This window comes from Tursiops truncatus, chromosome 3 (assembly GCF_011762595.2).
Source record: "Tursiops truncatus isolate mTurTru1 chromosome 3, mTurTru1.mat.Y, whole genome shotgun sequence".
Taxonomy (NCBI): Eukaryota; Metazoa; Chordata; class Mammalia; order Artiodactyla; family Delphinidae; genus Tursiops; species Tursiops truncatus.
Window position 1 is genome coordinate 100773683 of NC_047036.1, and position 25969 is coordinate 100799651.

General features: G+C 39.6%; 1 long non-coding RNA gene across 1 annotated transcript in view; it reads left to right on the forward strand.

The window, feature by feature from the left end:
• Positions 1 to 22378, forward strand: part of LOC141278316 (uncharacterized) — a 121438-nt gene extending 99060 nt beyond the window's left edge. Inside the window, exons 2-4 of the long non-coding RNA XR_012330834.1 lie at positions 20052 to 20142; positions 21462 to 21563; positions 21933 to 22378. This is a non-coding gene — a long non-coding RNA (uncharacterized lncRNA). The remainder of the gene's footprint in view (positions 1 to 20051; positions 20143 to 21461; positions 21564 to 21932) is intronic.
• Positions 22379 to 25969: the final 3591 nt, after the last annotated feature.

A 25969-nucleotide genomic window follows, 5' to 3' on the forward strand; every position in this document is an offset into this window, starting at 1 on the left:
ACTAAATGCCCCCCCCAAAATAACGAAGACATCTGTTGTCCACGCTGTGCGTATACCTAGGATGTTCTGACATTGACCGGCTAATAATAATAGATAATATTTATGCAGCACCTTCTCTGTGCCAATAACAAAGCCATTTACATGTACCGCCTTATTTAATCGTCACAGCAGTCGTAGGAGGTAGGTCATTTTCTTTCTGTTTTACAGTGAAGAAAACAGATAAAGTTAGCATTTTGTCAGCTTCGATTCTGTGAAATATAACCGGCCTGAGTTGGTACCAGTTAAAGTTGTTGACTCTAATTTCAGAATTACTAGATTTTCAACCCCAATTTTGCTGGAATTTTCGTTAATCCATCATACAGAGATCTCAGTACTGCTAATTTATGTTGTAATGACTAAAGGATCCTATAAATTTCATCCTCTTCACTTCATAGGGAAGTTCCAAGCATGCATAAGATATTCTGTTTTTTATTATTATTCAATTTATTAACATTAAATTTTAAAAACCTACTTTTGCCTTAAACTTTAATTATAATTTATAAATCCTATTATTCTATTTGGCAAATTTTAACAATCAGTTTTAAGGAAGCTTTTATAACTTAGTTAATCTGATGCTTTAAAATATTCTGTCACAGAAACGGGAAAAAAAAATTCTGACACTGAATTTATAAACGTATTATATTTTATTTTTCAGTATTACAATGGACTCACAAACAAACCTTCTCAAGAAGTCAAGTGATTCTTTTCTTCACAGCTTTATTAGATATGAGTCATACCACACAGTTCACCCATTTAAAGAGTACAATTTAAAGTGCATAACTCAGGGTATTCACAGAGTTGTGCAACCACCATCGCAGTCAGCCTTAGGACATTTGCATCACCCCGTAAAGAAACCCCACACTCCTTAAGTGATTCTTATAAAAGAATCAAATAAGTTACATTTATAAGTAAGATGAATCTTAAATTCTCTTAAATGTTCTAATTGTACTCTTTCTAAACTTAAATTTTAACTTAACATCACAAATGTAAAACTGTTATTCAATTACTCACTTTAAATTGGAATGATAGGGTCCTTCTAACAGGCCAAATTATCTAAAATGTTTTAAATATCTAAATATAGATTATTCCTTAACAAAAATATATTAACAAGGGCTTCCCTGGTGATGCAGTGGTTGGGAGTCCGCCTGCCGATGCAGGGGACACGGTTTCATGCCCCGGTCGGGGAAGATCCCACATGCCGCGGAGCGGCTAGCCCCGTGAGCCACGGCCGCTGAGCCTGCGCTCCGGAGCCTGTGCTCCGCAACGGGAGAGGCTGCAACAGTGAAAGGCCCACATACCACTATATATATATATATATATATATATATATAAACAATATGGATTATCTACTTCATCACTTCCATATTTAATTCCAAATTTTCCCCGAGATAAAAATACTCCTGCCCACTAAAGAAAAATTGTAGTATAGACATAATTTGCAATTTGCTCCTTAGAGCAAGTTTGGGGAAATATTTTCTCAGCTAGATGAAGTTGCATATCAATAAGAGATTTTGGCCAGGGTTTGAGAGCTAGAACAAGACACACTCAAAGCAACTTTTCTCATAACCAAGCAGACAAGCTAAGCCTACTGTCATAGACACTATATCAAGAGACTTGGGTATCGTTGCCTTAGTGGCAGCTGAAGGAAGGGAGTTCAGGATAACCTAAAAGAGAGAGGGACCCAAGCAACATGATGGTAGGCAGAGGCTGGAAAGAAAGTTGTTTGAGAAGAGATTGTTATATGTTGAAGACAGCTGAGAAGTTTTAGGACAAGAATGTCTAATACCCTGAACTGCAATTATCCTCTGTTGTCTCCCAGCCTTCAGTAGAAGTCTGATAGTCCTATATTTGAAACATAGAGGTAGGAGAACAACGAACTAAGAGTAATGTAAGGAACCAGTAGTCTGTAGGAACAGACAGCAGTGGGAGTGGATGCAGAAGTGACCTGGGCATTCCTCTCTTCAGGAGGATTTATTAAGGCGTCTCCAGACTGCAGCGAATGGGATGGGAGCTTGGGAGTGTTCTTTGGTTATGAAAGAAAAGGGTGATTCCAGAAGGACAGAAGGTTAGGGAATTACCAGGCAGCAGAGGCTTGGGTTAAAGGAGGATGTAGTCACATGTTTTTTGGGTTTTTTTAACATCTTTATTGGAGTATAATTGCTTTATAATGGTGTGTTACTTTCTGCTTTATAACAGAGTGAATAAGTTATACATATACATATGTTCCCATATCTCTTCCCTCTTGTATCCCTCCAACCCTCCCTATCCCACCCCTCTAGGTGGTCACAAAACACCAAGCTGATCTCCCTGTGCTATGCGGCTGCTTCCCACTAGCTATCTATTTTACATATTTACAATAGCCAGGACATGGAAGCAACCTAAGTGTCCATCAACAGATGAATGGATAAAGAAGATGTGGCACATATATATAATGGAATATTACTCAGCCATAAAAAGAAAAGAAATTGAGTTATTTGTAGTGAGGTGGATGGACCTACAGTCTGTCATACAGAGTGAAGTAAGTCAGAAAGAGAAAAACAAATACCGTATGCTAACACATATATATGGAATCTAAAAAACAATGGTTCAGAAGAACCTAGGGGTAAGACAGAAGTAAAGACACAGACCTACTAGAGAATGGACTTGAGGATATGGGGAGGGGGAAGGGTAAGCTGTGACAAAGTGAGAGAGTGGCATGGACATACAGTCACATGGTTTTCTAAGGAAAACTCTTCTCTGGAGAAGAGATGATGGGTTATTTCCTATCATTGTTCTAAGACCAAATCACAGACTATCTCATTTGTGCAGAGTTACAGAATTCTACAGTTACATTCAGCTACTCAGCACCTCTGCAGCCAGAGAGTACTTCCCAGATCCTCTTTTTCAACCAACGCTAATGGAAGAAGGTGTCAGCCTCTCATATTCTCATATCATGAGGAAGGAAATGAATCATGTGACTTCTGTGGCACCAAGTGCTCTTGAATTGTCTCAATACCTCCAAGAAGTTTGAATTTTGATCTTTCTAAGTAAGCAGAATGTTTTGTAATATTTTCGTTCGGGTTGTTTGTCTATCTTCATAACCCTCTGATTTGACTTTAAAGATTTTTAAATAGTCTTTTATGTGGGACTATGCTTATGTGTCTCCAAACAACTGATCTGTTTGAAGCGAGTCAAACCATGGGCTAATAGAAAACACACAACAGTTAAACTGACAACTTGCCTTCATGAACGCTCAAACACTGGGCCTTTTTTCCCACTCCTAATAACGATTCAGTAGCCCTTTGTATCTAAATCAGTCCACCGGGGTTTGGCCCTTTGAGCTCCCAAGCGTATTATAAACAGAGTTTTGAGAGCTCGGTGTTACTGTACCTCCTTTCACTGTGTTTTATTAGCGAAGGGATGCAAGAGAGGAAGGGTGTGCCTTGGTTTGTGCCATCATGCCCGGCTGCTGCGTGCTCTTTCATTCAAGCCACTGTGGCCTGTCCTTGCTGTCCCAGGCCCATGTCTCCACCCAGAAAGGCCCCCATGCCCCCTCAGAGAAGTCAGTGAATGCTTTGGTGAGAGAAGTTGAAAAAATGAGAACGGCAGTTAAGGAACGCTTCCACTTAACGTCAGTAAACAGTTCAATTTACCACAACTGAACTTCGGCGACATTTTATAGCTTGCTCTGTGGGGGAAGTCCTGTTACTGAAAGACTTGACAGCCCACTGGATATGTGTGGTAGCTTCACAACTGCTTTGGGGATAGGAGGTGTGGGTAGACGATTACATGAAAAGGAACATATTTTTCTGCCTGGGAAAGAAGAAAAGTTCATGCAAGATTGAGCAGAGCTATAGTAATAAGTTTGCTTCTTTCTTTTGTCAAGGAACACAGTGTCAACTGAAAAAAAAATGCACAACATAAAAGTTGAGAATTACGTTTTATTTGGCAGACTTTCTGAGGACTGAAGCCTGGAAGGCAGCCTCTCAGCTAGCTCTGAGGGACTGCTCCAAAGAGGTAAGGGAGGAACCAGGATATAGAGGAGTTTTTGCAACAGAAACCAGGTAGTTGGAACATCAAAAGATTACTGTTCGTTAAAGAAAACCAGACATCTCGAGTTAATGAATTTAGTGCTTTTCTATCTATGGGGAGATGCAAGAGTCTGGGCTCATTGAAATCATTCCTTTAATAGGCACCTTAACTATCGGGGCCAGTGTCCTGCTTTTCTCCATCCTGAATCCCTCAGGGTGCACAGTTGGGGATGGCTGCAGTGGCTGCCGGCATGACGGCCCCAACATCTTTTGTTTACTGATGTGACAGGCGACCTTCTTCATCCACAACAGCATCCTTTGCACTGCCCCTTCCCATATGAAAAAGCCTTTCCCCGTGCAATGGAGAGATTCTTCTGGGCCTCAGAATAGACCATGTGAGCTGCACAGTGAAAACCAAAAATGTGGCATTCCTTGCAAAGAAAAGAGATTAATTTCAATATTGCATCTCAACTCTCCTGTAAAATATGCCAGGATTTTTTTTTCAACACAGTGGTATAGGATGATCCATTTCCTAGTTGAGATTATATTGAGGTTTTTTTTTTCCTCTATGTAATCGTGAAATGCACATGAAACCAAGTGAGTAAATAGGGTATTACAAGTTGAACTGTGTGCCATCCAAATCCATATGTTGAAGCCCTAACTCCCATCTCCTCAGAATGTGGCCTTGTGTGGAGATAGGATCCTTGCAGAGGTATTCAAGTTAAAGTGAGCTCATTAAGGTAGGCAGGCCGTAATTCAATATGACTGATGTCCTTATAAAAAGAGGAAATTTGGACACAGAGATACACATACAGAGAAAATGCCATGTGAACATGAAGATGGCCATCTACAAGCCAGGGAGAGAGGCCTGGAACAGAACTTTCCCTCACAGCCCTCAGAAAGAACAAACACTGCCAACACCTTGATATGAAACTTCTAGCCTCTAGAACTGAGACATTAGATGTTTGTTGTTTAAATCATCCAGTTTGTGGTACTTTGTTACAATAGTGCTGACAAATTAATACATAGGGCAAAGCAAGAAGCTCTCCTCCACCTCCAGCCACACCACACCATAATTTGGCTTTCTGCTCCAGAAACACAAGCTCAGATGCCAGCAGTGCCAAAGCAAATAATCCAAAACAGTGAAATTAGCTGGATGGACTAACTGGGATTGCTAAAGGGGATTGAAGCAGACTGGAAATTACACAGGATCCAGCTATAGTCATTTGTTACCATGCATAAATATAGGCCTAGCTTTGCCAGAGAATCTGACTTTTTTAAGAGAAACCCAAAATGTAGACTTTTTAAATGTTGAAATCTCCATATTTTTAAATATTGACAACTAACTGAAAAGATTTCTATATTGTCCTGACCAACAATCTATGGGCCACATAAAATTTGTGCGAGGACCACTTCAGCCAAGAACCTAATGGAATTTTAAGGAGAGATTACACAGGATGCTCCCAGAGTCTGAGAGGAAAGAGTCAGAGACTTCATTTCAGCCAAGGACCCCATTTCAAAGCCTCTGTGCGTGTAACTGGGGCCGAGGAACAAGTTCTGACCAATGGAAATGTCGCTGCTATGCTGTTGCCAACTTGGGTCCTTGGACTCTTTAATCAATAGAAATTGATAAGAGGCCAGAAGAAAAATTCAAGCAAGTTTTTATTGGGACTTTATTGCTACAATACAAGGGAGCAAAAATAAGAAACAGGTGCTCTTGCTCGCTCTCTGAGGAGGGCGGCTGGTTCCTTACATGGGGTGAGGTTGGGGGGTGGCTTAGGGGGTCTGTCCACCCCCTTGGTGGTGCTGTATGCAGGATCATGTGCAGTACCCTCCAGGTACCTCAGGAATGGCAGTTGGTTTGTGGCCTTTTTGTATCTCATTGTTCATAATTGCACTGACTGAGCATGCGTGCAGTTATTTTTAGTCCCTTGCAGTTTCTTTGTATTCTGTTGCTTGAGGAGATATTAGTCCAGGTGCAAGTACTCCAGTAAAGGGTCCCAGGTCCCAGGTCCTAGCCTGTCTCAATGTCGAGATTGGCAAATATCTGGGATGCATCCCCTTCCAGAACAACTTTGGTGGTACAGACTGACAGACCTTGCCATTTTTTTTTTTTTTTTTTTTTTTTTTTTTTGCGGTACGCGGGCCTCTCACTGTCGTGGCCTCTCCCATTGCAGAGCACAGGCTCTGGACGCGCAGGCTCAGCGGCCGTGGCTTACGGGCCCAGCCGCTCTGCGGCATGTGGGATCTTCCCGGACCGGGGCACGAACCCGTGTCCCCTGCATCGGCAGGTTGACCTTCAACCACTGCACCACTAGGGAAGCCCGACCTTGCCATTTTAAGAGATCAGATTTAATTTGACAAGGGTAAGGACCTGGAGTATGAAGAAAATTACAAGCTATTCACATATAGGATACTTCTCCCTGACCCTGACCATAGAAAAGAATGAGAAAAGAGACAGGGAGAGAAAGTTGCCTTGCATTAAGATAATCAGGGTGCACAGTTCCAACCTCCTCTCCACAATCTGGAGGAACAGGAAAAACATGACATAGGGTCAAATTCCCAACTTCATCTGTGAACGGCACACAGTAAGTAATGGGTGGTAGGTAGAAATTGTTCCTTACCTGAGAACATCTAGGAAGAATTTGCTACCCTTTCTTCATTCATTCCCTATAAAAGGTCCGCTCAGAAACACACAGTACATATACTGATGGCTAAATTGTCCATTTGTCTTTTGCCCACTCCTCTTTCTCACTAGAAATGGTATGGGATAATGGCTGCTAAGTGAAATTTGTACTTCCCTTTTTTACTCCAAAATTATACCATCAACATAATCATTATAAAACTTTGATTGAATAATCTTATCAGTCATAGTTATACTTCCAACATCTACTTGGTTACTGAATTTAATGAAGTAGTGACATTCTTTGGTCTTGCAACTTGAACTTTCGGCTCTTTCAAAATTCTCATTCTCACTTAGTTGTAAACCCCTGGGTCTTGTGACTCAGATGAATATATATTAACTTGCTTTTGCCTACTTATCTAGTAGCCTTTACTGCTAATGTGAGTTTATGACTATCATTTCTCCTTCTGTCACCCTTAAGGCTTTTGCTGACTACTCCCTCCATCCCCCCTCCCATCATTTCTTCTCCCCAAACCTCCCTGGACAAGCCTTTATCTCATTAAGCTGAGTATCCCAGTATCATGCTTACCATGATACTTTCCACATTTCTACATGTCAAAAATAAACCTTTTGTAAGGAAATAAACTCATTTAGTTAAGGACTGGCATATACACACATAGAAACATTGACCTTTTGTGTCAATATCTGGTAGTTGATTTTGATTTTTTTATTGTAACATTTAACAAACCTAATGGCATTAGAGGATTATATTGTTCAGGTCTTTTAACCATGTGACTGCTTATCTCACATGTTTACACTTGAGAGCTAGTAATTGTAAAGTCAAATAAGCAAGTAATGTAGATGTTATCTACAGAAAGAATTCACCTTTCTTCTATAAGAGAAGAACACAGGCTGTTATAGAAGCAGAAGGTGAGTACATTTTTATTGTTGTAGACTTCAGTCACTCAGCCAGAAATATTTTTTTTTGGTCATTTAAAGGTTAACTTGAACAGACTGCATTTTGCATAAATGTAAACATGTTCATCTTCATCTCTGAATCAACTCAAGGACATAGTTTTTCATACATCACTGCACTATTCTCAATACTTCTGAATAGATTCCCTGGTGAAAAATTGATCATAGGGCTTCTGTTTGTTGTGTGAACTTCACTGATCTAATGTGTATCATGTTTTTGTTCTTTTGAGCTTCTAGACTTATGCTCCAGGGATTATTTCCTAATGGGTATTTTTGCCAGCAAGTTAGGCACAGACTCATAATTCCTTTAGCAAAATGTCCTGCAGTGGTTTGGGAGTGGCTGTAGAGACCTCAAGGTAGGCAGATAATTGGGAAGCTAATGGAAGGGTAGGAGCAAAGGATCTGATCTAGGATCAGATAAGAGGCATACCTTCAGGGGTTGCAGTCAGAGTGCTGGAAGGTCACAGAGAGCCAGGGAAGTCAGTGGAAAAATACACCCCATGAAAGAGGTAGGGAAGGGCCCAGTTCCCAGGAAACGGCTGAAAAGAATGACACAGAAACCTGGCTAGCAGAGGTTCGAGGTGAGTTTCCCCTTTGTGGAAAAGTAAGGGACAAACATGAGCCCTGGAGACCTGAGCATAAGGACGCCAAGCAATCCTTCTGCCATCTCTCTAGAAGTAATTAAGGGGGCCTGACAACAGGACTGATAGCCAAGAATAGCACAGCCATAGTACTCAGGGCTTCAAAACTTCAGAAAAAGCTAGAGCAATTTTTCATTCCTTATTAGCAAGGAAAAATCTAGTGTCTAATCACCCTTGTTTACTGCAGAGGAACAGAGCAATCTGAAAATGACAGGTGTTAAAAAAACAAAATTTAACTGAGTACATTTGAAGATCTAATTGACTTTATTCAAGTATTTATGAATCAGGTAGCATCCCATCTAGCAACCAGAAGGGTGCTCCAAGGAGTTATACAAAATGGAAGGTTATTATAAAGGCAGAAGGAGTGTGGGGCAAGGAAGTTATTAGCAAAAGAAAAGAAAGGATTATTTTGGGCCAGGACATATTTTGGTGGGGGGGTGGGGAAGAATATGGTGGACCGGGTTTTATCGTGCATATTGCCTCTTCTTCCTCTAGGGAATAAAGAGGACCCACAGAGCAGATTACCTTATAGGTGCTGACCAGAAAATTCCAGACTGGTTGATTAAGATTACCTTTCTGGTGAAATTCAAAACTGCAATAGGTTAGGTATTAAATAGGTTTGGTATCATGGTTTGGCACCAGTGACGCCATTTGATGCCTGTGGTTTTTCTCTTTAACACAGAGTGCTTAGAGCAAACAGCTAGGTTAAAGTTAGAAGTAGGAAAGAGAACTGGTACTTCTCATACTAGTGCTTACCTGAGTAAAAATGCATAGCATACCTTTCCACTCAGTAAGACTTTAACAAAAATTCATTAAAAGTATGAAGTAATATTTTTAAATACTATACATGAATACAGCAAAAAGAAAAGTCCTACACACCATCAGATGCTTCACTCACTGTAACTGTCCTAAATAACTGCTTACTTTAAATCCAGTTTAACTTCCAGGTTTGAGTAAGGCACACTTTTTTATTTTTAAACAATGATTCCCAGGCAACTGATTACGTTTATTCACAAAGTTCCATTCAAGCTGCTGCCATTTTTTCCTTTGAACTTAACTCTGGCAGTGGAGATTTGACTGCTTTCTGCTTTCAGGTCACCAACCCCATGCTTCTTCTTATCTTACCTTATGGTCTAAGGGGGGGGAAAAGTATATATATATACACACATATATGCGTGTATATACATATATTATATATTTATATATAATATATATTTACAGTCTACCTCTATCTGCATATACCATTTCTTCCTGTTAAAGTGGAAGGAACATTTCTCCCCCTACCTGAAATCAGACCTTCCCCTCTGTGCTGAGTTCCATCTACTTCCACCTGCTCAGATTTTAAGTAATCATGGTGGAGCCTTAGAGTGGAAAACTCCACAGGTGATAAATATTCATTTCTAGGAAACTATTGACATGGGAAAATGTTCACAATATATTCCTAAATGAAAAAAAATCAGGTTACACAACAATACGAATAGTAGAACACCATTTTAAATTGGTAGATTGATAGGTAGGTGATAGATAGATACGAATGAGAAAATGTGTATATTAGAAGTGATTATTCTTCAGTGGGTGAGTGGGGCTGGAGGTAGGGGCTTTGTATTTTCTAATATGTATGCACAGAGTTGAATTATGTTTGTAAATTAATGGTTTTTTTTAAGAAGATGTTGGGGTAGGAGTTTATTAATTAATTTATTTATTTTTGCTGTGTTGGGTCTTCGTTTCTGTGCAAGGGCTTTCTCTAGTTGTGGCAAGCAGGGGGCCACTCTTCATTGCGGTGCACGGGCCTCTCACTATCGCGGCCTCTCTTGTTGCGGAGCACAGGCTCCAGACGCGCAGGCTCAGAAGTTGTGGCTCACAGGCCTAGTTCCTCCGCGGCATGTGGGATCCTCCCAGACCAGGGCTTGAACCCGTGTCCCCTGCATTAGCAGGCAGATTCTCAACGACTGCACCACCAGGGAAGCCTTGTAAATTAATTTTTTTAAGTTATTATTTTCAGGTAAGTCTAGAGGAAAATGTTACAAGGAAGTAGTACAGAGGTGAAATGCCATGAGATCCGGTACATTTCCTAGAGAGGGCCAGCCAATTAATCTCTGAGCTTTCTAGAAGACAACACAGAGGACATTCAGTTAGTTACTGATTCATAAATTCATAAGATAAAAACAGGTCAGTATACTAGTATGTTATTAGTCCCATTTTTCAAGCACAGAAACAGAGATACTAATTGCTCAAAGTTCCATAGCCAATATGTGGCAAAAATCAGAATGAACACCTGCTATTCCATATCCAAACACATTCACCTCTTCATTATATATGACTGTTAAAAAGAAGATGAAGTGAGAACAGAAAACATGGAGGAGGTGTCATTTGAATTTGACCAGGATAACGAGCAGAATTTCAACTATGGGGGAAAGGAATAGAAAAGACGTTTGAAGCAGGAGTGAAAATGCAGCAGTAGAAAAGCAAGATCAGGAAACAAGAGGCTATTTGTTTAGAGTTATGGTTCTGGGTATCCAGCTTATGTGAAATGTAAACCTTCCTTACCCTGTGAGTTAATATATTAAATATTTTTTATTAAAATCTGGTTCCGAATGTGATTCAACATCTATAAAATCATTTTCAATGCAAATAGCAGTCTTCACAGGAATTTTGTGAAGATGAAATATAACATATAAAATATTTAACATTTACTTGATATAACATATGAAATATTTAGCATGAGTAAGCACTCAATAAAAATTTTAGTGGTTATTATTATTTTAATTATTATTAAGTCAATATAGATCCTTCCAGGCATTCTCTAAATGCATCATCTTAAAAACATGTTTGTTTGTTTTTTCATTTTTTTTAACACCTTTATTGGAGTATAATTGCTTTACAACGGTGTGTTAGTTTCTGCTTTATAACAAAGTGAATAAGCTATACATATATATATATCCCTATATCTCCTCCCTCTTGTATCTCTCTCCCAGGCTCCCTACACCTCCCCTCTAAGTGGTCACAAAGCACTGAGCTGATCTCCCTGTGCTATGTGGCTGCTTCCCACTAGCTATCTATTTTACAATTGGTAGTATATATTAGTCCATCCCACTCTCTCACTTCGTCCCAGCTTACTCTTCCCCCTCCCCGTGTCCTCAGGTCCATTCTCTACATCTGCGTCTTTATTCCTGTCCTGCCCCTAGGTTCTTCAGAACCATTTGTTTTTTTTTTAGATTCCATATATATATATATGTTAACATACGGTATTTGTTTTTCTCTTTCTGACTTCACTCTGTATGACAGACTCTAGGACCATCCACCTCACTACAAATAATTCAATTTTGTTTCTCTTTCTGGCTGAGTAATATTCCATTGTATATATATGCCACATCTTCTTTACCCATTCATCTGTCAATGGACACTTAGGTTGCTTCCATGTCCTGGCTATTATAAATAGAGCTGCAATGAACATTGTGGTACATGTCTCTTTTTGAATTATGGTTTTCTCAGCGTATATGCCCAGTAATGGGATTGCTAGGTCATATGGTAGGTTCTATTTTTAGTTTTTTAAGGAACCTCCATACTGTTCTCCATAGTGGCTGTATCAACTTACGTTCCCACCAACAGTGCAAGAGGGTTCCCTTTTCTCCACACCCTCTCCAAAATTGATTGTAGATTTTTTGATGATGGCATTCTGACTGGTGTGAGGTGATATCTCATTGTAGTTTTGATTTGCATTTCTCTAATGATTAGTGATGGTGAGCATCCTTTCACGTTTGTTGGCAATCTGTATATCTTCTTTGGAGAAATGTCTATTTAGGTCTTCTGCCCATTTTTAGATTGGGTTGTTTATTTTTTTGATATTGAGCTGAATGAGCTGCTTGTAAATTTTGGATATTAATCCTTTGTCAGTTGCTTATTTGCAAATATTTTCTCGCATTCTGAGGGTTGTCTTTTCGTCTTGCTTATGGTTTCCTTTGCTGTGCAAAAGCTTTTAAGTTTCATTAGATTCCATTTGTTTATTTTTGTTTTTATTTCCATTTCTCTAGGAGGTAGGTCAAAAAGGATCTTTCTGTGATTTATGTCATAGAGTGTTCTGCCTATGTTTTCCTCTAAGATTTTGATAGTGTCTGGCCTTACATTTAGGTCTTTAATCCATTTTGAGTTTATTTTTGTGTATGGTGTTAGGGAGTGTTCTAATTTCATTCTTTTACATGTAGCTGTCCAGTTTTCCCAGCACCACTTATTGAAGAGGCTGTCTTTTCTCCACTGTATGTTCTTACCTCCTTTATCAAAAATAAGGTGACCTTAGGTACGTGGGTTTATCTCTGGGCTTTCTCGCCTGTTCCATTGATCTATATTCCTGTTTTAGTGCCAGTACCATACTGTCTTGATTACTGTAGCTTTGTAGTATAGTCTGAAGTCCGAGAGCCTGATTCCTCCAGCTCTGTTTTTCTTTCTCAAGATTGCTTTGGCTATTCGGGGTCTTTTGTCTTTCCATACAAACTGTGCAATTTTTTGTTCTAGTTCTGTGAAAAATGCCATTGATAGTTTGATAGAGATTGCATTTAATCTGTAGATTGCTTTGATTGGTGTAGTCATTTTCACAATGTTGAGTCTTCCAATCCAAGAACATGGTATATCTCTCCATCTGTTTGTATCAACTTTAATTTCTTTCATCAGTGTCTTATACTTTTCTGCATACAGGTCTTCTGTCTCCTTAGGTAGGTTTATTCCTAGATATTTTATTCTTTTTGTAGCAATCGTAAATGGGAGTGTTTCCTTAATTTCTATTTCAGATTTTTCATCATTAGTGTATAGGAATGCAAGAGATATCTGTGCATTAACTTTGTATCCTGCTACTTTACCAAATTCATTGATTAGCTGTAGTAGTTTTCTGGTAGATTCTTTAGGATTCTCTATGTATAGTGTCATGTCGTCTGCAAACAGTGACAGCTTTACTTCTTCTTTTCCGATTTGGATTCCTTTTATTTCTTTTGCTTCTCTGATTGCTTTGGCTAAAACTTCCAAACCTATGTTGAATAATAGGGTGAGAATGGACAACCTTGTCTTGTTCCTGATCTTAGAGGAAATGGTTTTAGTTTTTCACCATTGAGAATGATGTTGGCTGTGGGTTTGTCATATATGGCCTTTATTATGTTGAGGTAAGTTCCCTCTATGCGTACTTTCTGGAGGATTTTTATCAAAAATCCGTGTTGAATTTTGTTGAAAGCTTTTTCTGCATCTATTGAGATGATCATATGATTTTTATCCTTCAATTTTTTAATATGGTGGATATTATCTTTCATCACTTTAATATGGTGGATATTTAATATATAATCTTTCATCACTTTAATATGCTGGATATTATCTTTCATCACTTTAATTATGTCCCGCCACTCCCTTCTGGCTTGCAGAGTTTCTGCTGAAAGATCAGCTGTTAACCTTATGGGGATTCCGTTGTATGTTATTTGTTGTTTTTCCCTTGCTGCTTTTAATATATTTTCTTTGTATTTAATTTTTGATAGTTTGATTAATATGTGTCTTGGCATGTTTCTCCTTGGATTTATCCTGTATGGGACTCTCTGTGCTTCCTGGACTTGATTGACTATTTCCTTTCCCAAATTAGGGAAGTTTTCAACTATAATCTCTTCAAATATTTTCTCAGTCCCTTTCTTTTTCTATTCTTCTTCTGGGACCCCTATAATTCGAATGTTGGTGCATTTAATGTTGTCCCAGAGGTCTCTAAGATTGTCCTCAATTCTTTTCATTCTTTTTTTTTATTCTACTCTGTGGTAGTTATTTCCACTATTTTATCTTCCAGGTTACTTATCCGTTTTTCTGCCTCAGTTATTCTGCTTTTGATTCCTTCTCGAGTATTCTTAATTTTATTTATCGCATTGTTCCTCATTGTTCGTTTGCTCTTTAGTTCTTCTAGGTCCTTGTTAAACGTTTCTTGTGTTTTCTCCATTCTATTTCCAAGACTTTGGATCATCTTTACTATCATTACTCTGAATTCTTTTTCAGGTAGACTGCCTATTTCCTATTCATTTTTTAGGTCTGGTGGGTTTTTACCTTGCTCTTTCATCTGTTATGTGTTTCTCTGTCTTTTCATTTTGCTTAACTTACTGTATTTGGGGTCTCCTTTTCACAGGCTGCAGGTTCGTTGTTCCCGTTTTTTTTGGTGTCTGTCCCCAGTGGCTAAGGTTGGTTCAGTGGGTTGTGTAGGCTTCCTGGTGGAGGGGACTGGTGCCTGTATTCTGGTGGATCAGGCTGAGTCTTGTCTTTCTGGTGGGCAGGACCACATCCGGTGGTGTGTTTTGGGGTGTCTGTGACCTTATTATGATTGTAGGCAGCCTCTCTGGTAATGGGTGGGGTTGTGTTCCTGTCTTGCTGGTTGTTTGGCATAGGGTGTCCAGCACTGTAGCTTGCTGGTTGTTGAGTGGAGCTGGGTCTTAGTGTTGAGACTGAGCTCTCTGGGAGAGCTTGCACTGTTTGATATTACGTGGACCGGGAGGTCTCTGGTCAACCAATGTCCTGAACTCAGCTCTCCCACCTCAGAGGCACAAGCCTGACACCTGGCCGATGCACCAAGACCCTGTCAGCCACACGGCTCTCAGGAGACTCCACAGCAGCCTCTCCAACCTAATATTCTTTGCATCTTCCATCCATGTTAGGCCCAGACAGCTGGCCTCATGGAGCTTCTTAATGCCCTTCTTAAAGAGGCACTCCTTAAATTACTTTCAGGCAAGTCTAAAAACATGTTTTTAAAAATGACTAAAGTATCATTTTTACTTTATTTCTTTATTTTGATTAATTAATTAATTAATTTCTTTATTTTTGGCTGCGTTGGGTCTTCGTTGCTGCGCGTGGACTTTCTCTAGTCGCATTGAGCAGGGGCTACTCTTTTTTGTGGTGTGCGGGCTTCTCATCACGGTGGCCTCTCTTGTTGCAGAGCATGGGCTATAGGTGCACGGGCTTCAGTAGTTGCAGCACTCGGGCTAAGTAGTTGTGGCTCGTGGGCTCTAGAGCTCAGGCTCAGTAGTTGTGGCCATAAGTCACAGGCTTAGTTGCTCCACGGCATGTGGGATCTTCCTGGACCAGGGTTCCCATGTCCCCTGCATTGGCAGGCGAATTCTTAACCACTGCGCCACCAGGGAAGTCCCTGGCCTTTGTTATTTAAACTGGAAAGTGACTGTAGAAATTTTAGATGACACTGGCTGAAGAACCAAATGAGAATCAAGTGGAAAAGGAGGCAAGTCATGAGGGAGGCTGTTTGCTGCCCCTGCACATAAACTCAGGTCTCTATCCACAGCCTTAGGTTTTGAACATCATCAAAGAGCACTTATTTGATTAACACAATAAGAATCCCTAAGATGTATATTATGACAACACACTTAAATACCGAAAGATCTGATAAACATAAAACTACGTATCAGTTGGTTAAAGAACTAACTTTCTAGTTCCAGAAGCAGATCCAAAGGCTTTTATCCTCTAGATCAGTGGTTCTCAAAGTCTGATACTCCAACAATAGCACCAATATAATGGACAACTGTTTAGAAAAGCAAATTCTTGTCCCCACCTCAGATTCTTTGAATCAGAAATATTGAGGGTAAAGCCCAGAAATCTGTGTTTTGTTAAGCCCTCCAGGGGATTCTGGTACTCAGTGGAACTTGAGAATAACTGCTTTCCATAAGTCAACTTTTACACAAGGACATAGTCCCACAGAGTGTGGAAAAAGTATAAACAGATTGTTATCTCACCATGCTCTCATGACCAAATGAGGGAGAAAGAAAATGATCTTTAGTGATCTTTAGCCAAGAGTTAGTTTCTCTAGCCACTTAGGCAAGTGGAGGAGGTAGGTGGGTGGAGACATTCAGACAGCCAACAAGTCTTCAGGGGAATTGAGTCTGACTTTGCCCCAAAAAACGAGGTCAATTTAAATTAGCAAGTAACTGTGACACTGGCAGCATGAACTGGGTGTGTGCTCTGTTGCATTATGCTATCCCAAGAGATGGTCATTGTTCCCTCCCTCCCACTGGGCTGGCTGGCTGTAGTCCTCTTATTGACAGAGGCAGGAAACAGGGACAGGACTGCCCATCACATCAAGGGAAGCCAGGCATTCAGGGAAGGGGCTGCCAGGCAAAAGGGACTCTCCAAGCCTTTGAAGACATATATCCAAAAGTCAATCACACACTAAAATTTAGATAGAACTTTGGTACGTAAACAGCTGTATTTAATCCCATACCATCAGCCTATTTTATATCTAAAGTCTATGGCTTCAAATACTTTGAGAATCTGGCCTCAAAGATAGAAAGCCTCATTATAAATCGTATTTACCTGGAGGGTCTTGGCCCCATACCAAGAGATTATCCTAGGGAATTCTCACAAAAACAAACTGACAACTATAATTTTTAAAAATGTCCCCACAATCACATTTTCAGGGAGTTTAAAAAAATTGTTGGAAAAAAAATTATTAGTATAATCTCTACCAGTTAAAATATGGTTTCTCAGATCCTTTTCAGGGCCATTTTATATAACTTATTCATGAATCATTATATCACAAATATAGAGAAGATTTAGGTTTTTTATTTAATTAGAATATTCCTTTAAACATAGAGGACAAGGAAATGATATGTAAAGACTGCTCTTTCACTGGTAAAATGTCAACTTTCATATAAAACACACTGAAGAATAAGATATTTTCACTGTGGACACTGAGTAATGAACAAAAATGTCCCAGTCTAACTCTGTGTAAATTACACACTGACTCTATGTATAATATTTTTTTTCCATGATGCAAATATTTTCCACTTATTCTCGTTTGCCGAGATAAAACCACTTTTCAATTACTTCCTTAAAGTGGCACCACCTCCTTTATTTCTTCTGAGCCCTATGTTTACTTTCAGCTAAAGATATTTTTAAAGTTTCAGGCTTCACTGGAGATTATTTTAGAAAAGGGTTAGATATTGGCTTAAGGAAAATTTTTTTTATTTCATAAAAACTACCAAATGGATGGAATTTCTTCTGATTCTAGTTTACTGGCACACTGGTTTCCAAAAATACAGAGATATTATGGAAATATATGGAAATTGCTCTATTGATTGAAGGAGAAATATCTACTTTTTGTACGTACATTTTTCTAGGTCATGAGAACTTTTCTGACCAGGAGCTCACTCCAACAGCAGGAATTAAGTTTCTTGGTAAACTCAGAGCTCTTTTGAGGATTTACTTGTCTAATAATGGTGCTTTGATCGAGAAAATATAATTCCCATTCAAATGTCATCAGATTCACCGCTTTTAGGGATGATTTAAGTGTGATATAAAAACAATAATATTTGAGATTTCCTCATTAGTCTTAACTTTATATAGATCGTATACTGTCTTGAAATAACAACACACTGAGCTCTTCTGTGGTCTGATGAAAACTTTTCACTATCGCTCCCACCGTCTTTAATACTTCTTAACGTGAAAAGAGCAGTGTGCGCAGGAAGTGAAATGTGTGTCTCCATATCTTTGCCATCTCCAGGCCATCATTCTGCCTCATCTGCCTAGAATTTAAGGGATGAGACTTTTCTGTTTGGCTGTGTACATTATCTCATCTAATCTTTCCAAAAAACCATTAAGGAAGTTCCTATTTTTATTCTCCTGCTCTTACAGATGAGAGACTCGAAGCATAGAGATATTCAGAAACTCCAAAGCCTGCGTGCTTCGCCACCACACAATAGTAGCAAAGACAGAGAAGCCTCAACCAATTCGTATTCATGAAATGTACAAGAATCCCTCCCAAATTATGGGACCTACTGCACACATCCTTCTTTCCAAAGACTATGATTTTTCATAGTGTTTACTTTTTAATAATAGTAGTCATGAAAAAGAAGAAAAATCCTGCTTATCAGAGATGATCTGTAGTTGTATTATTTGGGATTACGTTTGGCTGTATGTGACAGAAATTCCCAAACAATGATGGCTTAAACCAAATAGAAGTGTGTTTCTGTCTGATATAAAAGCCTGGAGGTAGGCCGCCCTGAGTTGATACAGCAGATTCTCAGAGCCAGGGACTCAGGCCCCCTCTAATTGATTGCTCTACCAGTCCCAAGTTTACTTTATGGTCCCAAATGGCTGTTGGAGTGCCAGCAATTACATTTAAATTCCAGCCTGCAGAAGGAGGAAGTGGGGGAAAGGGCACTTTTTTTTTTAAAGATGTTGTATATATTACAACTGTTTACATTATATAGGATGGCCAGAACTTATATGGCCACCCTTGGCTGTAAGAGGAGGAAAAGTTCTCTTTATTCTGAGTTACCATGATGCCTGCTGAAACCTGAAGCTTATTATTAAGGAAGAATGGGGTATGGTTGGATTTGAATTTAGGGGATCAACTCACAGTCTCTGCCACAGAGGGGTGGGGGGGATTCATCCATGTTCGGAGGACAGCAGGGTAAACTGGGGACTGTGAAGAACAGGATAGCTTATGACCATAGAGGTCTCGACCATATGTAGCCAGATTTTTTAAAGAGAATCCAGAAATCTGGATTTTTATGTGAAATCTCCTGAATTTTAAATCTTACCAGTTGATTAAAATATAAAAAACGGTGTGGGCCAAATAAAACCCATCTGTGTCAAGGCTGCAGGCTGAAAGTCTGCTTCCTTTGATCTAAAAGAATTGGCTTTGTTTCTTTTGTAGATTTATTTTTAATTAAACAACAAATATTGATTGAGGAGTACAATGTGGAAGGTACCACGTGAAGGACGATGAAAGACAAAAAGATATAATCTTTCATTGGCACAAGAAAATGTCTGATGTAGGAGACAAGGTTCATGACTAGAATTGGAAAAAAAAAAAAAGAGGTTGCAGTAACTCTTTTTTAGTTTTGTTTTATTTCGTCTTGGTTTTGGCCCAGTTTCTTTACCTGACCCCCAATGCTGTATCTTATTTCCTTAGATCTTTTCTCCACGTTTAATAGTTTCCGTCCCCATTTCAGCTCAACCAGGTAAATAACTCTGTCCCTCGAAGTCTGTATTCATAAATGCATCTCTTAGAAATATCAAATATTATCCTCCTTATTTTGTTGCCAATGTTTTATTGTACTGAAAAATTGCTTTAAGCCTTTCTTTATATGCTCTAGTTCTTGTAAAGTTAACCATATACACCTACATGACATAACTTATGTCTGAACTTGACTTCTTATCCTCAGAAGAACATATGATGGGACAAAAATTATTAATATGTAAGTGTCTACAACATTCACTACTGCTCCTCCCAGCAGTAGAGAGATGAGAGGCCTGGGTGAAGCCACCAAAGCCACTCAAGCAATTCTCTTGACTTGAGAGTTTTCCCCTGCCCTGGGGGACCTGGGACACCCAATCCTCCTGCTGTCCTCTGGCGCTGTCATAACTGGCAGACTGGTGCCAGGAACAGCTATATAATCTGCAGGGCCCAGTGCAAAATGAACTTGTTAAGAATTTCAAGACCAGTGACAGCAAAGCATTAAACTAAACATGAGGTGCTTCGGAGTGCAAGGTGCCGTGTTGGCTACATAGCTCTCATGGCCATGAAGCTGCATGACTGTGGTAGTGCACCTGTGGGCACTTGGAGCCAGGGAAGTGGGTGGCAGGTGTGTAGCAGGAAAACACGGCCCAGAAACATAGGGTGAGGGTTTTTTCAGGGGCATTTTGGGGTGAGAGAGGGTCGTTTACAGAATGAGAAAAGGGAGGGAGGGAAAAGGATAAAGGCTTTTTGTTTGTTTGGAGTGTTATGATTTGGATGTCTCCCTTTAGGGTGTTCAAGAAATAGAACTGAAAAAAAAAAGAAAAAAAAGAAGAAATATAGGTGAAGAGGATGGACCTAGAGATTATCATACTAAGTAAAGTAAGTCAGACAAAGACAAATATCATGATATCACTTATATGTGGAATCTAAAATAATGATACAAATGAACTTATTTACAAACTAGAAATAGACTCACAGACATAGAAAAATTTATCGTTACCAAAGGGGAAAGGAGGGGAGGGATAAATTTGGAATTTGGGATTAACATATATACACTACTATATACAAAATAGATAAACAACAAGGACCAACTGTATAGCATAGGGAACTATATTCAATATCTTGTAATAACCTATAATGGAACAGAATCTGAAAAAGAATACATATATATGTATATACGTATAACTTTGCTGTGCACATGAAACATTGTAAATCAACTATACTTAAATTAAAAATTAATTATTTTTGAAAAGAAATAGAAGTGAAGAAACAATTTTGAAAGGATATTTTATTCCGTAGGACTCTGTGACATTCAAGGACTGAGATATAGGGGTCGTAACTATATAATCATTTTACAGCTAGTAGTAATGTCACTGTTTAGGGAATCACTGATACTTTCAGAGTAATGGTAGTTTGTTCGCATGTATGACCTGTGAGAAAGAAAACACTATGCTTGACTTCCTTCCTTCCTTCCTTCCTTCCTTCAACAAATGTGAAGTCTTTCATTATCTTTCAAAAAGAAGCTTAAATATCTTCACTTAACTATTGTTAAAATTAAGCAACCAAATGATTACTCTCCCAATATAATTGCAAAGAAGATCATAATGAATCTTATTTTATCATAGCTGCTACCCTGTATGTCACATCACTCACCAGAAGCTATGTTCAAGGACAAGGTCTCTCCAGGGTCTTCTCGACTTGTTCCCCTTACCTCACACATATCCTTCCATCTATGCCTGACTGCTGTCTTCACTCTCACTATGCCTCCTAGATGCCCAATTCCCATCCAAATGTTCTTACATTGTGAATTTCTGCCCAGAAAGTTCCTTCAACCTCCTTGCCTTGACTAATATGTCACTTTTCACCAAAAATATAGCTCATACTGGGTTCTAAATATCACTTTAATACTATCACTTTTTAATCCCCTCGGAAAAAAATGTCTTCTTTGGAATACACGCCACCTGCTATCCCTCCTTGTCATTGGAAAGCATCTATTTTTGGTCACTCCTCCCTGTTGAGGGGGCCCCAAAATTCTTAGCTGCCTTTTCCCTCCACCAAGCTCATCCTCAAAATATCTAGCCTTGAATCAATCCTATCATCCTCTTGCACTCCTACACCTCCAATTCCACACTACAGGAGAAAATCACACAAGTGTTGGGATTATTGCTGCCAGAAACATATGGCTTCTCTCTCAATAGGCTTCCAGTACCGTCTGCCAGTTCCTTACATGTCCCTGGTGAATGTCCTCGCTAAATCTTCAAAAGATCTACCGAAAATACTTCGAATTGCCACCTGTGCTGGTACTGACTGCTTTTCTCTTAGAAATTAACCTTTCCTGGCCCAATAAATAAATAAATAAACTATGAATTTAAATATATGTGTAAATATCTATGTACCTATATGTATATATAAATATATAGATATCTTGGGTGTGGACTTTTGCGTTTCCCGCGCCTATATTTATAAACAAGTCTGAAAATGCATCCCCCTGTGGTAAACTGACTGCACTCATGGCCCACATTAATGGCTTCCTTTTCATACACCCTTTGCCCTACAATTTTATAGCCCCTTCCCATTCTGATCCTGGGCTTGGTTATGTGACTTTCTTTTGTGAAAGCTTGAAAACGTACTTGTATGTGTCTACCTTCTTTTTTGGAACCCTGCCATAGCCTTGAAAGGAAGCCCAGTCGAGGAGAAGGAAAGCACTTGGAGCAGAGCGAAACTGTCCTACCCCAAACCAGCCTTGTCTAGTCAGCCCCCGGTCAACCCCTCAGCTGACCACAGATACACGAAGAAACCCTACAAGAAGATTTGCCAAATCCGGTCCAGCAGATCTACCCTGCCGACCTGCTGACTCATGAGAAATAAGAAATGGTGGTCATTTTCAATGACTAAGTTTGGGAACGGTTTGTTATGCACAATAGCTAGAACGGGCTCTAAATGGCCCTTTCTCTATTCACAAAGGAAGAAGTATACCTTCTCTTTTTTAAGACACATTCCTCTGCTTGCTCTTTATCCCATTCCTGCCTGTATGCTTTCAGACCTCATCCATTCTGATTATTTCTCTATGTTATATTCTCAACCTACTGTTCTCTGTTCACCTCTTTCCCTAATATATAAACATGTTTAAATCTAATTAAAACATGCAAAAAAAATAAACCTGTGTCTTCAGCAAGTTACTGACCTATTCTGTGTTGCTTCCATTTATATATTTTAAAAGAATAGTCTATACGTGTATATTTGTCTGGATCTGCCATAGAGACAGAACCAACAGGGTGTGTTACATATATAGAGAGAGATTTATTTTAAGGAATTGGCTCATGCAACTGTAAAGGCTTAGTGAGTCCAAAATCTGATGAGGTAGGCCAGCAGGCTGGAGACTCAGCAAAGGGTTGCAGCTCAAGTCCAAAGGCAGTAGTCTGCTAAAATTCCTTCCTGCTTGTGGGGAGGTCAGTCTTTGTTCTATTAAGGCCTTCAACTGATTGGATGAGGCCCACCCACATTATGGTGCGTGATCTGTGTTACTAAAATGCCACTGATCTACATGTTAATCTCATCCCAAAAACACTTTCACAGAAACATCCAGTATAATACTTGACCAAATATCTGGGCACCATGGTCCAGCCAAGGCAACACATAAAATTAACCATCACAACTTGTTGCATTCATTTTTTGTATTCATTAATCATTCACCTTTTCAGTTACCATCTTATTAACATACCCAAGGCAATGGATACTGCTAAACGCTCTCTTCTTTGTTCTTTTGCTTCCTTTTGCTCTCTCTCCTACATTGCTTCCTATCTCTTTGTTGCTTTTTAGTTTTCTTTATGACACCTCTTCCTTTACCTGCTTTTTTAATGATCCTAAGGGTTGTGCTTCCCAGACTACCTGGGCCCTATCATATACTAGTGGCTTAAACTACCAAATCTGTATCTTCCACTTAGCCCTCTCTTTTGAGTTTCATATTCACTCATCTATTCATTGAAGGTGTTCATCGCATACTATCTTATTGAGCAATAAATACTATTGTGGTTTGTGGCAACCTCTAAAATGGCCCCCAAGATCCCTGCCTCCTGTTAGCCGCACCCCCGTTTTATCCCTCTCCTTGAGTGTGAGCTTCTAATGAACAGAATACAGCAAAAGTGATGAGATGCCACTTCTGAGATTAGGTTACGGAAGGACTCTGGCTTCTGTCTTCTTCACCCTCTCTGTCCTTTCTTGGCTCACTCTGTCTTTCTTAGAGTTCTTACTCTAGGGGAAGCAAGTGGCATGTTGTATGAAAAGCCTTATGGAGAGGGCTGTGTGCCAAGGAACTCAATCTCCAGGCAACAGCCAGCAAGGATCTGAGACCTGCCACCAGTCATGTGAGTGAGCATGGAAGCAGATCCTCTCCCAGGTGAGTCTTGCTTGAACTGACTGCAGCTCTGCTAGATACCTTTACTGCAGCCTTGTGAGAGACTCTGAGTCAGAGGCACTCAGCTAAGTTGCACCTGGATTTCTGACTCACCGAAATCATGAGAAAATAAATATTTGTGTTTTTAAGCTGCTAAGTTTGCTATAATTTGTTTTACAGTTATAGATCACTAGATGAGGGCTACGCAGGATCCAAAGTCAAATAAGAAATAGCCCTGGAATGCAACGATCCTGCAGGCTATCAGGGGTGATAGAAAAGTGGCCATGATCACAGTACAATATAATAGGTGTTATAGAAACATACACAGTAAGTGATGGGAGCACAGAAAGAAGAGAATTTCCATCCTACTTGAAGGCTGAAGGATTCAACTGGCAGATTTTATTTTGTCATTGAATGAGCAGGCTAAGTCATTTGATGAAAATGAGGAGAAAAGGTGATGGGATACTTCATGATAAAAGAGAACCTTTACTGGAAAGAATAGTTGAAGGATTTGGAAAAGAAACAAATGGTGGTATCTAGGCAGTGGGGAGTTGCTGTTAGAAATCACGGACTTACAGGCTCTCCAGTTGAGGTTGGGGTTTACTTTTCAAATGCTCTTAGCAATATGGATATAAGATTAGAGAAGCTGATGACTGAATTTGAGATTTCAGAAAAGATATAACAGAAAAGCAAAGGACCGAGGAAGAAAAAGAGGCAAGAAAAAGAGCAAGACAATTCTTAAAGTCCTGGTAGAATTTAGGTTGAATAGGGAAAGAAAGACAATCAAAGCTGCTAAGAGTTTGGGGAAATGAGGCTGAATCTGACCTCCCACCGATCAATAGGGCCAAGGGAGTCAATGCTAGGTTTGGCTCAAGCCTAGGTCATACACTCCATTCCTGAGCTGGAGGAGACTTCCAGGCTAGAGTAGGAAAGAATGGTTACCCAGAAGGAAATTCAGATATGCTACCATAAAAAGACTGAATAGATGCTTTATAACAGAGACTGCTGGTTTCCTACAATAGTCTTCATTTTTTCCAGAGTAAGGGAACCCCTAGTTTTTAGGGGGTGGCATAATGATGGCATTTTCTAGTCTCCTGTAGCTAGGATGGCCACGTAAGTAAGGACCTGATCAAAGGGATGTGGAGAGAAGTGGTGCGTGCACTTTCTGGACTATGCCCTTAAAGTAAAGGGGATGTCATTGCGTTTCCCTTTACTCCTTTTGTGCCTGCTGGAATGTGGTTTGTGGTGCTTAGCCAACGTGGACCATGAGGAAGAGATTACACCCTAGGGAGAAGAGGACCACAGAAGGAGCCTGCCATCCCTGGATGAGCTCATGGAGCCTTCATCTTCCCACATGAGGGATAATTACACTGCATTTTTCTAAAGCCACTTGGAATGTGGTTCTGTGTTACAAGCAGCTGGACCTGTATTTCAACTAATTTAAATGTCTAATAAAAAAGACATGCTGGGAATATAAATGACCATAACATAAGACAGAAAGTAGTAAGCAATAAACAGAGGCACAGGTAAAAAGGATACAGAGAAGAATCACCTCAAGACGCAATGTGAGCTTTCAAAAGAGATTAAAGTTTCTGATCAGTGACAGGCCACAGACTGTCCATAGGTGGTGGAATGCAGGCCAGGGAATGTGCCTCAACATCTGATTCCAGACGGGCTGACGGCAGTGGCAATGGTGATTGGAGCATGACAGTGACAACTGGCCCATGCATCCAACTCACCCAGGCAACATTTGATACCAAGCAATGACTTGGTATACTTACTTAAATTAGTTCTGGTTTGGGTTGATACTTCTTGACAATAATCATAGAAATTCAGAAATTTAGGGGTGGAAGAAATCCTAGCGACTAGAAAATCTTCTGCTCCAATACCCTTAAAAAAAATAATAATTACAGTGACGCTAAGTAAGTCTGGCACATAGCTAGTAGAACCCAGGCCTTCTAACTCCCAGGTCAGTGAGGGCTGAGGGCTTCTATATATTTAATTTGTAAAGAATCCCTGTGAAGATTTCTTCTCCAGCAAAATTGTAACTTCAGGTTGCTACCTGCAATGCCTTTTTATTTTTCCATGAACAAACCTTGCATTGGCATAGCAATCTTTAGCTTTCAGAATACTTTCACATTTTTTCTCATTTGATCCTGACAATAATCCTATGCGGTGAGGTGAGGTAATTGAAGCTGAAAGTCTTCAAGAGACCCTCCGACAATGAAGATCTATTAATCGGCAAAGGGAGTTGCGTATGATGCTCTTACTAATCATCCACTAATTTTCCTAATTGTCATTTTTCCAGCCTTT